Below are 16,332 nucleotides of genomic sequence, written 5' to 3' on the forward strand. Positions count from 1 at the left end.
GAAGATTCAGATAAAAGTATGTGTAGAAAAAGGAGGGGCTCTGGCAGAAAAATGCAGCCTAAGAAATTACACAGACATTTATTGGTCATTTTGCCAAAACAAAAGAAGAGAGATCTAAAGAGGTTGAAAAATAAAACAGAACAGGAAGGAAAAAAAAAATAAAAGCAAAAGCATGACACCCTTTCCGCCACCAAAAGCAAAGTTCTCTTAGGCCACCTAAATGTTCTAAAAGTATAGAATTAATTACACATAATAAATGAGCAACAGAAGAACTCCAGTCAAACTTCATACATAATTTACAATGAGAAAGAAAGAATAAGAGCTGAATAATATCCAAATGAGTAATAAAAGCACAGCAGAAAGATTTGCTCACTGAACAGATCTAAGATTTCAGAATGACCTAAGACGAATTTAAAAATGATAGATGTTATAAAAGGACAATACAGGGAACCAGCAGTTAGCATAATGGCTATGTCATTGGACTCCCACGTAGTTGACGGCGGTTTGCGTCCTGGACCCGGTGGCTTAAACTCATGCCGGGCACGTGTGCGTGTGTGCCCAAGATCCCGAGAGGAGAATGGAGGAGAAGGGATTGCGGCGTGACCATCCCCCCTGCGGGGTGATTTCTCTCTGTCTCTATGTCTCTCTCTGTCTGTCTGGCGAGCACACGCACCCTATAGTGAAAACCTATCCAAAAAAAAAGAGAAAGACAATACAAATCAACTCAGAAATAAGTGGTTTGAAAAATTTGATGAGTGTAGATAGACTCTGGAAATAAAAAAAAAAATTCATTTCAGAGATTGCAACTAAATTAGCAGGACTGTAATAGTTATTAAGTCAGTGATATGTAGGAAAAAAGGAAGGATCAAAACTAGAAATAATTAAAAAAAGAGATATAAATAGTTTAGATGCAAGACTATATATAGTTTTAAGATAGGTATTCATGTATATATGGAGGGAGAACAAGAGTAAGAAAAAGGGACATTCTAAAGAAAGAACAAAAGATAACTTTGAAATAATAAAATTTTAAAGAAAAAGGAAAAAAAACTAGTTTGGACATTCAGGTATAAAAAATTTACAGAGCAAAGGAATTTGTCTTTATATTTTTTAATAGGAACACTTTAACCCAGAAAATATTGAAATAACATATTCAAAATACTTAATGGAAGAAAGTGACCCATACATTTTTATGCTTAGTCAGAATGAACTTTAAATATGTAGGAGTTAGTTCAGCTGAGTTCAGTGTGCAGATATTTTTATAATTCCTTATAGAAGAAGCTACAAATTTCAGACAAATGATAAACAAGATGACAGAACTGACCAAGTCTAATGGTGTAAACTGGCTTAACTTACCTACTGAAGAAAAAGTGTCTTCAGATTGATTTCAAAGGGTAATGGAACGTGTTGCATTCTATATGGCTTAATGAAGCATATGCAGTGGGTGGAAATTAAAAAGGTGAAAAAAAGGTACAACAAATCTGAAAACATGGAAAAGAGGTCCTACTATTCATATTTGGTAAGACAAGCAGACAAAAACTATTAAAGGAAAGAAAGCAGGACCTGTTATAATCAGTTTTATATTTTGTCGATTTAGCTACGATCACGATCTCTGCCCCTGGCTGGTTCCTGGCTGGTATTCACTCCAAGAAAAATGTTCCAAGAGGAGAAACGGAAGTGAAGAGGCGGCCACGTTTACACTCAGGTCAGTGCTTGCTGAGGTGCATTGTTGGAATCTGCTACCTGGCTCACCTTACTGCCGTGTGGTTGGGGCTGGTCAATACCTCCTCCTGTTAGCGCTTCATGTGTCTCCTTCTTCACTTTTGCCAAGGCCCGGATTGCTTTGCATACTGGTCCTCAACAAAGTGCTTCAGCTCTTCTACATTTCACCTGCATCACCAAATATAGAAATCTGGGAGCAGAGAAAGACCATGCAGATCCTAGAGGGCAACTCATGTGAGTTCCAGTTTGTTCCTAAGGTCCCAGCTTAACCTCGTTGGTTCAGTCTGGACCTGCTCACCCTCACTTGACGTCCATCTTTTCTTCCACACTGCAGTCCCCTACACCCCCTCAGCCCCTACTGTGCTCAGGGACTTGGACTTGCATTCACTACTTTTTGGGTCTCACGATACTTAAATGCTAAGCTCCGTAACACATTTCGTGTATTACTCCTGGGGGTCCTGGGGTATATTCCCCAAACTGGCTTTAATAACATCCCTCTCACATTCTCTTCCAGAATTTTATTGCTTCCTCATGAATAAGTGGATTCCGTCTACCATCTTCTTGAAACTGGGAGAGATTTTGTGTTGCTTTAACTAAGAAAGCAGGGTGGAGGTGACACTGAGACTCCAGAGGCTAAGACTCAAAAATGTGTTGGGATTTCTGCTCCCTCTCTGGGATGGCGGAGCTGGAAACCCAGACGCTGGGCTGTGAGGGAGCTGGAAACCCGGTTGCCAGGCTGTGAGGGAGCCCAGGCCTCATAGGGAAAGCCAAGTTTCCCATTCCTCTGTCCAGACTAGGCTCACGACCACATCCTCCACAAACTTGCCAACTATGTCAGTGAATCATCCCGAAAGCAGATCCTTCAGTACTCAGTTAAGCAAACCCAACAATTGCTGTATGGAAGAGAGACGAGTCTTCTCCCACTGAGCCCTGCTCAATTGCAGATTTCATGAGAAAGTAAACTATTATAGTTGTTTTAAACCACTAAGTTTTGGGGTAGTTTGTTTCATAATGACAGATGGATAGAGCAGTCATCTGATATTACACTATTAGCCTTCAATTCTCTCTCCTCTGTTTGGTGCCGTGGTTGAAGAAGCATATGATTTCAGTAAGCATTAGATCATTCTGCCCCCTTTCCAAAGATAAACTAATACGACAAAACCAAAGTGTTCAATAGAAAGAGACTTTTCGGTGGCAAGGCATATTAATTCTTCTGTATCTTTCTTTTCTTCCCTATTACTGGATTCTCTTAGTCTATATGGAAAAGCCTGATTGTTTTAGTCATTTTTTGGAGTCAATTTGAATGCAGGAAATGAAAGCCAGCACTAGATCCTTCTGATAGATATAGTAGCGGTCTCTTAAGTAGGCAAGCTGGAGCTGTAAATATTTTCATTACCCAATTATTAGTCCAAAGGGTTTTTGTCATTTCTCTCAGTAACAGATTTGCAGGAATTAAAAGCCCTTTGTAAGAACCACATTTATCAACTGAGCTCTAACAATTGATAGCAGTACTTCTATTCAGAGATATATGGAAAAATGTAAATATTTCATCCTTTATATGCCTTATTGTTCTGTGAATTCAATGATTACAATGCTAAAGGCATAAATAGTTCAATGATCAAATCACTTTTAAATAATGTTATTACCATCTTCTTTTAGTGGATAGCACTTCAGACAATGTAAGTGATGAGACTAAAGAAAAATGTATAGCATATTCACATAACATTTATTGCCAATAAAACTTAGAGCATCACCATAACTGATAGATCAAATCATCTCAATTTTGCAAGGAGAAAGTTTAGAACCTTTAGAACCTTTCTATAGCTTGCTTTTTAAAAAATTTTTAGAAGTTATTTTTTTCTTCTATAGGTGCATGTGCTTGCTGGAGACACACACAGAAACAGAGAGAGAGAATGTGAGAGATCACCCTCCAGAGAGAATGGCCATGCCACAATCCCTTCTCTTCCATTCTCCTCTGGGAATTTTGGGGACGCATGTACTTGTGCCTGGTGTGAGTTTCAAGCTGCCAGGTCTGGGACTCAAACCATTGTTGACAATATGGGAGCCCAGCACCTAACCACTATGCCAACTGCTGATCCCTCTATAATGTTTTTACTTCCTTTTCTGCAACTAGCTCTACATTATTCACTTGACCTCCCTGCTATCATATGAGGTGTGTGTTAGTCTTAAATAGTATCAAATTAATAATGTTGTTTTATAAAACCAGACATGTTATTTAAACTGTCTCTATGTCTTTACACTAAGTCACTAGGAAAATGTAGCCTTTCTGAAACTGGGTTCACACTCACAGAAATCTTGCTGGGAGAATTAGAATGGTTAATATTGAATTCATCTCGATCCATAGACTACTGAAATTTTTCACCTCTTAGTTTTTACCTCTTTGTAAATTCCAAAGTGATATTAGAATTTCTGAGCCATTCTGCTCAGATCCTGAAAAATCCCTTAATGGTTCAGTACTGAGTTGACTCACTGTTAATTCAAAACAGGTCTTGGGCATGCTGCCTCGAGGTGAATGTTGCGGTGGAAAACATTCCTTGACTGTTCTCTGAATGGTTCCCCTGTATATTCCATAACCCTTGTGGGATTTTTGTGGGGGCTGAGGACAAGGAACAAAAGGCATAGTGCCACTAACTTCAGACTCTACTACAGATTTGTCTCTCTCTGCGTGTATACATTATAGGTAATTATAATAAGAAATGCATAGAATTTTTTCTCTAGAAGGTAAGTGTTCATAAAGTTCTCTCTTAATGGCAACAATGGAACTAAAAATTGGAGAAAATTGCTGTGTCAGAGCTTGTGCTAGAGAAAGAATGGAAGTCGATATAAATAAGACACAAAGCCACTTTTGATGAACTCGTAGTTCAATGGCGACGGAATGTCTGTATCCACAGGCATATTATGAGGAGTGTTCATTTAGAGATCAGAATGAGTTTTTATGAAAGAAAGGAAAATTGTGAATTAAGCAGAAAGAAATTCAAGAAGGACTCTCAGTGGAAAAAAAGGGCAAACATTATTCCACTTTAAGAGGAAAAACACACATTAAAATATAAAAGCCCATAAGGTGTATTTTCTAAGGGTAGGTGGCTTGAAGTTAGGTTCTATCACATGAATAGTGAGACAATTCAACCTTATATCCACTTTGGAGTTTGAGTGAGCCCAGTGATTTCCTTGATTTGTAACTTAGGCATTAAATTTTCAACTTCTCATTTAAAAAAATAAGTCCTTAGGTATATTTATTTCAACAGCTTTGCAGGCTCCTGTTTTTATTGTTCAGTGCTTTGGATGCCTGCACTTCAAACTTAATTCTGTCAAGTTTTATTTTCTCCACTTATGCAGCTGTACCATGTATCTTAATTGACATATTTTGTAGGCACGAGAATAAATCAATTGTTATGTGCTCCTTCTAGACTCCTACAGGTACTGTTCACCACAATGAACGTACCTTTATCTTGCCCATAACTCCCATTTCTACATTGTTTGGGGAGAGAATATAGTGGGAGTAGATACAACCTCCTGACAGTAAATTAGGATACACAGTCCAGAAACCTCCTTTAAAGAGATCACACATTAATATCATGAAACAGAATTTGAAGTGAAACTGAACAGAAAAGCAAAAAGGTAATAAATGTCACTAAAGAGCAGTTTCACTAGTAGTCGGCAGAAGGTAAGTTGTAGAAACTTCATCAATAAGTAACAGCGTGTTATTGGGAGTTAGCTTTCCCCACAGCTTCATGAATCTTTACTTGGAATCTTTATTCACTGTGTTTGTATACACTATAAAATCCTAATGGTTGAAATATATTTTAGGAATGGGATCTAAGTTAAAACAACAGCAGAATGGATTTGACAATCACATGATTGCTTTTTTTCAGAGATGTATCTGGAAGCTTCCCAGACCAATTGCTTAGTGTCACTTGCAATAATCCAGATGACGAGTCTGTCAGTAAAGTATTTTCCCCAGCATGTGGCTACATCATCAGCTGTCCCAGCATAGACTATAGGGAGTGGAAATGTTTCTCATCTGTCTTTCAATACAGAAAGGCCTGTATGTAAACTGTATGATTCTAATATATTTCCAGTAGCCAACAATTTTGAGATTTTTGAGAAAAGACAGTAGTGTCTAAGTTCCTAAAATGGATACTTATAAAAAATAAAAAAGAGAAATCAGAGTTCAATTATTCAATTATGCAAATGAGCAAGGAGAGTGTGGATAATAATTTCATAGAGGCAAGAAGATTAAATATAAAGAATATCTGGCCTCATGTTTTAAAAGAATTCTTCAAAACAAATAAATTATAGTTTGTCAGTACAACCAATTTACTCTTATTCTGGGTTCAGTAATCTCAGGCATGTAAATATTAACAGTTTCCTTTTTTATCTTTGAAAATAGATTTAAATATCCATTGTTACCTTGGAGGACTTCTCAGTATCTTCTCTAGTATAGGAACACTTTGCTTGCCTATTTCATGATCTAGAGAAAGCCATTGGCTTCATTAAAATTGCATGGAAAAGTAGGTATGCAGATGGCAAATAAGCATATGAAAAGATGCTCAACATCATAATTCATTATGGAACTGCAAATTAAAACAGCAATGAGATATGGCTACACACTTTTAGAGTGGCCAAAATCCAAAACACTGACAATACCAAATGCTGATGAGGACTTTTACTAGTAAGAGTATTCATTTTTTGCTTGTGGGAATGCAAAATGGTTTAACCACTTTGGAAGACAGTTTTTCAATTTCTTGCAAAACTATGTATATTCTTACTACATGATCTAGCAATAATGCTTTCTGGTATTTACTCAGATGAGTTTAAAACCCTTGTTTACCAAAAACCTGCATGGGAATGTTTGTATTACCTTTATTGACAAAACTTGGAAGCAACCAAATATCTTTCAATGGGTAAATGAATGAACTGTGGTATATCCATACAGTGAAATTCAGAAATGGAAATGTCCAAACTATGAAGATACTTAATAAAGATAGTGGCCCAGAAGTAAGTAGGGAGAGCATATGTGTATGTATAGAGTGGGTGGTTAGGGAAGCAAAACTGTTATGTATGCTATTATAAAGATAGATACATATCATTATATATTTATCAAGGCCCATAGAATGTAGCACACAAAGAAGGAACCTTAATGTAAACTATGGACTTTAGTTAATAATGTGTTGATATTGATTTATCAAGTATATAAATATATAATGATAATTACAGATGTTAATAGTAGTAGTAACTGGATGGAGCAGATGTTATATGTAAACTGTATTCTCTGCTCATTTTTTTCTCTATGAGTTAAATCACTCTAAACAAATCTATTAACCAAATTTAAAAGCTGAAATGAAAGATTTCATAGGTTGCTTCAGACTGAATGAGAACTAGAAACAATGATCTTAACCCCCTCTACATTGTCAATTTTAACATATCACCTTGACTCTTTGAATACTGCAATGTTGATCTCCTTCTGGCTAAATGATCTATATAGAAGAAATGTAGGTTACAATAAATTGTTGAAGTTGAACTGTAGACAAATTATTGTGTTGCACTCATAGAAGATACACTCTCTCTCACACACAAAAGCACTCATACATACAGGCATACATATAGATATGTAAGAGGTCATTTATCATGGGAATTGGCCGACATGATTATGCTGATCGAGAAGCCCTGATACTCTCTCTGCATGTTGGAAAGCAAGCAAAGAAGGAATTCAATGATGTGATTCAACCTGAGTCCAAAGACCTGAGAATTGGAGGAGATGATGGAGTAACTCTGTCAGAAGCCAAAGGCCTGGAGGGAGGTTGAGTCAGGGAACCAGACAGTAGCACAACAGTAAAATGCAGTGTTTTGCAAGGCTACCCCACATGGAAAAGCTCATAGTTTCCAGAGATTTCCCTGAGTAGGTCAGATATGCATTTGCCCATGACCTGGGCCTGGCAAAGTGCTGGGGTTGTTCATAACATCAGGACCTTATAGGATTATTGTCTCTATCTCTGTCTTTCACTTTCTTTCTGTCTATTTTGCTCATAGAGGAAAGAGAGAAATAAACTGAAAACAAAGTAAACAAAGAAAAAACAAGCCTGTAAGTCCAAAGCTGGAGAACTAGGAGTTGTAATGTTTGAGGGTAGAAGATGGATGTCCCAGATTCAGAAGAGAGAGAATTCCTATTTCCTCTGATTTTTTTTTAAAATAGAGTTTTGCTAAAGTGTGCAGGAGAGACAGGGACAGAAAGTGAGAAATCGCTCCCTGGGGGATGGTCATGCCACAGTCCCTTCTCCTCTGTTCTCCTCTATTCTCCTCCTGGGATCTTGAGCATGCACTCACACGTCCTGGCATGAGTTTGAAGCGACCACATCTCCACAGAACTTGAACTATGGTCAGCCATGTGGGAGTCCAGCAATGTAACTGCTAAGTAATCTGTTGGTCCCTCCTCTGCCTGTTTTAACTAAGCCCTCCACAGACCATACGGTGTATGCCCACATTGGTAAGGACAGATCTTTCTTACTCAGACAACCGACACATATGCTAATTTCTTCTGAGAACAACCTCATAGACATACAGAGAAATAATGCTTTACCAACTCCCTGAGCATCTCATAGCCCTGTCGACAATTAACAGCTGAAATTACCCATTAGTTACCATCATTTAGTGGATACAGCATTGATTTATTTTTTTAAGTATGGGGTATTATTAATAATAATGGTTATCCACATTGTAAATGACCATGCCATAACTTGGAGATAAAGCTTTTTCATACATTATTTAACTTAATACTTCGGAAATTGTAAGTTAACTATTACATAAAGGTGAGAAAATTGAGGCTAAGAGAGACTGAATATCTTGCCCAAGCTCACACAGCTAAGAATGCCAGTATTTAACATTCTAAGGTTTTGCTTCTTAATCATGATGACACACTGCTACCAGTTTTTCTTCAGATACTTTATAGAATGAGTGAGAAACCTTCAAAATTTTGGAAATAAAGCTAGAATATTACCAGGGTTTATTACACAAACGTCCTTCCTTTTTTTTCCCCCCCTCAAATTGTGTGAATAACTTTATATGGCATAGGTAAAGCCTGACTCTTTGCAGGTCATCAGTTTAAATGAATTTCTGAGTTTACAACTTGTGGGATTATTTTTGACTGTGCATCTTGAACTCATGAATTGCTATTGCTGCCGTGTTCTCCAGAAATTTGTGGTTCTTATTCCTTACTTAAGAGGTTGGAAATTCACATAACTTGTATATCTTGAAGTAAAGGAAATTTTTGGTACTAGAAGTTTATTTTTTTGGGAAAAAAAACCCAACAAAACCCCAAAAAGAATAAATAACAACAGTATAAACTAAATGATGCTTCTAAAATTTCCCCTGTGAACTATTCCTGATAACAGGGAGAGTGAAAAATTTTCTGATGTGATTTGAGCACAAAACCAAAGGAAGCCCTCTATGCATACTAGGTATTTTAACACCTTTAAATTTCTATGTGATTTTTCCATTTCTCTTGTCATATGTTCAAGTAGATTTGTACAGCTCAAAATGATTTTCAGTTTCTGATAAGATGTGACCATTTATTCTGGCTTCAATTTCTTCCAAAACTCTTAGCATACTTTTATATTTGTAACTAACTTCCTGCTAATTCCACTGGATTCATTTTTACTATAGATGTTTAGTTTATTTTTTTTTAAAAAAGAACTATTTTAAGAAAAACTAAAATCCATTGCAAACAATAACAATAAAAATTTGTTGACATAGAATTCATAGTATTTTGGTCATTTTTCTTAACATTTCATTTTTTTCCTCCATTAATTTTTTTAAACTGCAATTTCTCAATTAGTGATTTAGAGATGTATGATGTCTAAAAGTTCTCTTAAAGAGAAATAGGGGAAAAATATTTATATGAAATAAGAAATGGAAAATTATTTGTCAGTGATAACATGCATGATGAAGCCACTATGCAGTGTATTCTGGATAGGAAATCACATTTTGTATGCTATGTTGATGCTCAGTGAATGAATGTAAAATAAATTAATTTTAAAAATAAAAAAGTAAAATAAAAAGGAACCAAAAATGAATTAATAAATAAAATTAAATAATTCTTTAAAAAATAAAAGTTCTCAGTGAAAATTGATTTTTTTTAAATTTTAATTTGTTTTATACATTTAGTCACTGTATATCACTATGACTTGTAAAGTGAATTTACCCAAATTGAATACACTTTACACTGGTTCAGTTGAAGATACCATACGTGTTATCATCAACAGATAAATATCCATTTCTGTGTCCCATAAAAGTCTTGACTCTAGTTTTCTCCTTGATTCCCTTCCTCTCATTTTCACCTTTCTCTCACTCTCTTTCCACACTGTCTGCTATATCCATAACCATTTTCCAGGTTTCTATATACATTAATTTTTAAGTTTTTGCCATAAAGTGCAGATAGTATATTTTTAAATAATTATTTTTTTAACTTTATTTATTTATTTTAAAATTTGACCACAGAAGGACAGAGAGAGAGAGAAAGAAAGAGGAGGAAAGTGAGGACACAAGCCACAGGTCTGGGATTTGAACCATGGTCAGCCATGTGGGAGTCCAGTGCCCTTAACCACCACACCACCTTCCAGCTCCCTAGATAGTCGATATATCTTAAGTGAAGACATAAAATGTCTCTCTTTCATAGTCTGACTTGCTACACTCAGCAGTAAATCTTGAATGTTCATCCACTTTCTATCAAATGCCAGGGTCCTGGTTATTTTTATTTATTTATTTATTTTAATAGCTGAGAAGTATTCCATAGAGTATATGTGCCACACTTTTTCAATTCATTCATCTGTTTATAGACATTTGGCTTGATTCCAAGTCTTAGCAATTGTGAATAATGATGCAATAAACATAGATGTGCAAGCACTTTTCCAATTGAGTGTTTTCTTATCATTAGGGTAGATAACCAGCAGTGGAATTGTTGGATCATATGGTAGTTTTATTTTTAGAACTTTGAGGAACCTCCATGTTGTTCTCCCCAGTCACTGCACTAATTTTATTCCCACCAACAAATGTAGGAGAGTCCCCTTTTCCACTACAGCCTCACCAGCACTTACCATTTTTTTTTTTTTAATCTTAGTCATTTTGACTGGAGTACAGTGTTTTTGATTTGCATCTCCCTTATGATGAGGGATGTTCAGCATTTTTTCATAGGCTTTTTGGCTGTTCATATGTCTTCTTTAAAGAGGTGTTGTTGATCTCATTTTCCTATCTTTTAATTAGGTTGATCATTTTTTGTTTTTCAATTTAGCTGCTTGAGTTCCCTGTGTATTCTGGTTATCAGTCCCTTATATGAGGCATAGTTCACAAAAATATTCTCCCATTCTGAGGGTTGTTGATTCATGCTAATTAGTGTGTCTTTTGATATTCAAAAACTTCTTAATCTGATGTAAACACACTTGTCTATTTTTGAGATTATTGCCTATGCTTTGGGGGTATTATTTAAGAAGTCTTTGCTTACTCCAATGTCTCCCAGAGTTTCCCCAGTTTTTTTTTTTCATTTTATTTTATTTTTTACACTCAGTCACATTATTTAGCTTACAAAGTGAATATTTCAACAGGTGAACATTTCTCCCTATGCCAGTTGATAAAACTATAAAATATTTTCAACAGATAATAACACATTTCTTTGTCCCATTAATGCTTTGCCTCCCTATTTTTCTTCTAAATGTCCTTCCTCAGACTCTACTCTTTCACAAACCATAAGGCTTTTGACAGAAAGTGAAGAGACATTGTATCACTCCACTTAATATATACCAAGTGTCCCCAGTGTTTTCCAGCAGTAGTTTTACAGTTTGAAGTCTTCGGTTTAGAACTTTGATTTACTTTGAATTGATTTTTGTTAATGGTGAAAGATAGGTGTACAGAGTCATCATTCTGCAGGTAAGTACCCAGTTTTTCCAACACCATTTGCTAAAGAGGTTTTCTTTTTCCCACTGAACTAATTCATGCCCTTTGTCAAAGATCAGCTGGCTGTATGTTTTGGGGTTCATTTCTGGAGTCTCTATTTTGTTCCATTGGTTCACATGTCTGTTTTTGTGCAGATAACATGCTGTTTTGATTATCATAGCTTTGTAATATATTTTGGGGTCAGGGAGTGAGATACCTTCTAGTTCATTCTTGCACAGGACTGCCTTTGCAATATGGAGTCTTTTATGACTCCAGATAAATTATATTATTCTTTTCCAGATTTGTCTAGAATATCTCTGATAATTTGATAGGGATTGTATTAAATATGCAGATTAATTTGGATAGAATTGTTGTTTGTTGTTTTGATTATATTACTTTTTGAATCTAGGAACCTGGGGAAGCTTTCCACATTTAGTGTCATTTTTTGATTTTTGTAGTATTATTAGTATAGTTTAGATTTTTGTAGTTTTATTTGCAGAGTTCTTTGACTTCTTTAGTTAGATTTATTCCTAGGTATCTTACACTATTTGTGGTTATGGTAAATAGGATTACTACTTCAGTCTGCCTGTTGCTCATATATAGAAATGCTATAGATATTTTTATGTTGATTTTGTGAACTTCTACTTTACTACACTCACTTATTTCTTCCAGGAGTTCTTTTATGTATACTTTTGGGTCTTCCAGGTATAAAATAATGTCATCTGCAAATAGATAATGTCACCTCTTCTATCTCTATTTTAATGCCTTTTATTTTATTGTGGTTTTTGATTGCGTTGGTTATAACTTCCAGTATTATATTTAAAGGAAGTGGAGAAAGTGGGCAGCCTTGTCTTGTACCAGTATTTAGTGGAAGAGCTTTCAGATTTTCCCCATTCAATATGAGATTAGCTAAGGGTCTTCAATAGAGGGCATTTATTGTGTTGAGAAATGACACTTTTATGCCGATTTTGCTGAGTGTCTTAATCATGAAGGGATGTTGTATTTTATCAAATGCTTTTTCTTCATCAATTGATATGATCATATGTTTTTTTTAATCTTTCTTTCTGTTAATATAGTGTATTACATTTATGGTTTTGCATATATTGAACCACCCTTATATTCCTGGGAAAAAAGCCTACTTGGTTGTGATGTATAATCTTTTTTATATGTCGTTGGACATGATTTACTAGTATATTATTGAGATTTTTTGCATCGATATTCATCAGAGATATTGGTCTGCAGTTTTCCTTTATTGTCATTCCCTTATCTGTTTTGGGGATGAGGGTGATGGAGACTTCATAAAATAGATTTGGGGGCGGGTTCTTCTTTTTGTATATTTAAAAATAACTTGAGTAGAATGGGGGTTAACACTTCTTTGAAAGTTAGTTCAATTCAGAAGTGAAGCCATCATGTACTGGGCTTTTCTTTGTTGGGAGGTTATGTTTTACTGATTCAGTCTCATTGCTGGTTATGGGTCTATTCAGGCTTTCTATGTCTTGCTCATTCAATCTTCGTGGATTATATAAGTCCAGAATTTGTCCATCTCATCTGGTTCTCTTGTTTGTTGGCATATACTCACTCATAGTATTCTCTAATGATGTTTTGTATTTCTATTACATCTGTTTTAATATTGCCCATTTCATTGTGAATTGATTTATCTGGTCTTTCTTTTTACTTAGTCTAGCTAATGGTATCAATTTTTGAAAGAAATCTTTTCAAAGAGCCTACATTTGGTTTCATTTATTTTCTGTATAGTCTGTTTATTTTCTATTTCATTTACTTCTGCTAAAATTCTTATTATTTCTTTTCTCCTGGCATTTTTGGGAAATTTTTGGTGTTGATTTTTCAGTTCCCTGAGGTATGATATTAGGTTCTCTATTTGTCACCTTTCCATCTTTTTCCTATGTGCACTAATTGCTATGAACTTCCCTCTTATGACTGCCTTTGCTGTGTCCCATAAATTATGGAAACTTATGTACTCCCATTATCATTGGTTTCTATGAATCTTTTGATTTGAATCTTAATTTCTTCTATAGTTTAGAAGTTATTTAGGGATAGGTTTTTTAGTTTCCATATATTTCTGTATTTTTGAGTTTTTTTTTTCCAAAATTAATATCATGTTTAAATCCATCATGGTCAGAGAATATGCTAATTATAGTTTCCATGCCTTTGAATATGCAAAGGATTATTTTGTTCCCTGTCATATGTTTAATCTTCGAAAAGATTCCATGTGGCAGTGAGAAGAATGTTTATTTCATAACTTTTGGGTGGAAGGTTCTACAGATGTGTCTGTTCAGTCCATTTGACTTATGGTGTCATTTAGATCCTGTATCTCTTTGCTTATTTTTTGTCTAGATTATCTGTTCAAAGGAGATAGTAGAGTGTTGAGAACCCCAACAATTAGTGTGTTGCAGTCTGTCACTCCTTTTAGATCCACCAGTCTTTCCTTCTCATATTTAGCTGCTCCTGTGTTGGGTGCAAAGATAATTATAAGTGTTACATATTCTGTGAATTAGCCCTTTTACTATGATATAATGCCCTTCTTTGTATCTTCTTATGGTTTTTTTCTTGAAGCCTATTTTGTCTGAAATCAGTATTGTGACTTCATCCTTTTTTTGGTTTCCATTTGGGTGGAATACCTTTTTTCAGACCTTTACGTTTAGTTGATGTATGTCTTTATCCATGAGGTGCATTTCTTATAGGCGCTTCATAGAGGATTTCTGGCATATTTATTTATTTATTTATTTATTTATTTTTTATTCATTTAACCAGTCTGTCTTTTGATTAAAGAACATTAACATTCAACATTATCATCAATATTTCTGGAGTTGCCCCTATAATTATATTAGTCATTTTCTTTGTTGATTTTTGTTCACCTATTTCTGTCTGACTCTCTTCAGTTTTCCTGGTATAGCACTCCTTTAGTACCTCTTGAAGAGCTGGTCTGTTGTTGGTAAATTCTTTCAGGTTTGTTTATCTGATAATTTTTTTTTTTATCTTTTCTTTCTATTTGAAGGATATTCTTGTTGGATATAGTAATTTTAGTTGAGATTGTTTTATTTAAGTCAAAGCGTTTGTCTTCCGGCTCAGAGATTCTGTCTTCTGCATGATCTAGTCTACTAGTAATACTTTCAAGGAAGGTCTTGATTCCCTATATTACTATTAGCTCTAGATGTTTTTACTGAATTTTTTTAAGGGTGTCTATCTCCTCCTTCAAATTCTTAAAAGACTTCCTCATCTCTGTCACCCTGAATATTCTGGACTCTATTTCTGACATTCCTGCAAATTTCTTTGTGCTGTTCATGGTTGAAGAAGAGTTGCTCTGTTTTATTGAGGAAGAAGTATTTACTTGTTTTCCCATACTTTTTGTGTCTCTGTGCCGGTTTCTAGTCATCTGATGGGTTACACATTTCTTACTGCTTTTCTGTTGTTGATTCTATGTCAGGAGGAAGAAGAGCTCTACTTCTCAGATGTGTTCTTGGAAGAAGCCCTTGTCTTCCAGTCAGAGAGTATGTTTACAGCCACCGTTAGGTGTCATTTCCTTTCCCAGTTTCTTGAAGGTGCACCTGGGGCTAACCTGGAGAATTACAGAGAGGAGAGGACAAGGAGCCATGTAGTGTATTCAGAAAGTTATGTAGTTTCCAAATATTCCTGGGAAAAATTGGGAGGCTAGAAGAATCCTGGAGTTGTCTCCTGCCTCAAGTTTCCCTCACCAACTGCTGCTTCTCCCTGGTCCACAGCAGCACAAACTCTGGGAATAATGGTGGGAGACAGATGTACCCAGGACAGGTTGGGAGGCAGCAAGAAGCCTGGAGCAGTCTCCTGCTTCAGCCTCCCTTACTAGCTGTCACTTCTTCCTGGTATGCAGCAGCACAGGCTCCTGGATGTTTAGCTCTTAGAGTAGGAAAGATGCGATCAATATTATGGACATTTTGGTTAACTTAAGTTAATTTAAAAATGTTGCAAATATTGCTTGAATAAATTCAGGTGTATCAACTTTTTATGTAATCAATGAATCAGTAAGTAAGCACAGTAAATGCTACCTGAAGCTAGCTGAACTGTAATAGTTGCTAATATGCTGATATGAAAAAGGAGATGATGTTCTTGGTAAATATAGATGCAAGCCATGCCATGAATGGCAATCCCTTTGATTTTGACAGGATATTGTGAGATTGTAAGTTAAAGGTCTAGAAGTTCTTTGACTTCACTTTATTCCCTGACTTTTTCTAACATTACTACATTAACTTCTTAGATGAACCACACATGCAGCTAAATGAATATGTTTTAGGTTCATTATGTCATCATATACAATAGTAAGGGACAATCAACAGTAGCTTGCTCCCAAGGATATAAACCTGGCCTTTTATAGCAGTGATTTCACGTGGTGTTCTAAGGGTGCTAGAGGTGAATACTTTTGAGGCTGTCCTTTTAGTCTGATTTGCTTATTCTCTAACTGCTGATCCCATTAGATATAATCATGAGATAAAGCATAGCTATTTTGCCGCTCAGCGGTCTAGCTTTACAAAATCAAGCTGCCTTCTTTCTACATCCCTGAACAAATGAAATGATCATGGCTTATGAACTGAGATTCAGTAATCCATGTGGTGGTGATGACATTTCAAACAAAGGCTCATGATTTTTGCAAGGTAAGTCACATCTTTAAAGGAAAAG

At 35.6% G+C, this 16,332-nt stretch overlaps 1 long non-coding RNA gene across 1 annotated transcript in view; it reads left to right on the forward strand.

Annotated features, from left to right (window-relative positions):
- The window catches only part of LOC102502126 (uncharacterized), a 22,804-nt gene extending 20,170 nt beyond the window's left edge, over positions 1 to 2,634 (forward strand). The window contains exons 2-4 of the long non-coding RNA XR_335527.1: positions 1,595 to 1,702; positions 1,829 to 1,953; positions 2,234 to 2,634. This is a non-coding gene — a long non-coding RNA (uncharacterized LOC102502126). The remainder of the gene's footprint in view (positions 1 to 1,594; positions 1,703 to 1,828; positions 1,954 to 2,233) is intronic.
- Positions 2,635 to 16,332: the final 13,698 nt, after the last annotated feature.

This window comes from Tupaia chinensis, unplaced genomic scaffold, assembly GCF_000334495.1.
Source record: "Tupaia chinensis unplaced genomic scaffold, TupChi_1.0 Scaffold000432_1, whole genome shotgun sequence".
Taxonomy (NCBI): Eukaryota; Metazoa; Chordata; class Mammalia; order Scandentia; family Tupaiidae; genus Tupaia; species Tupaia belangeri.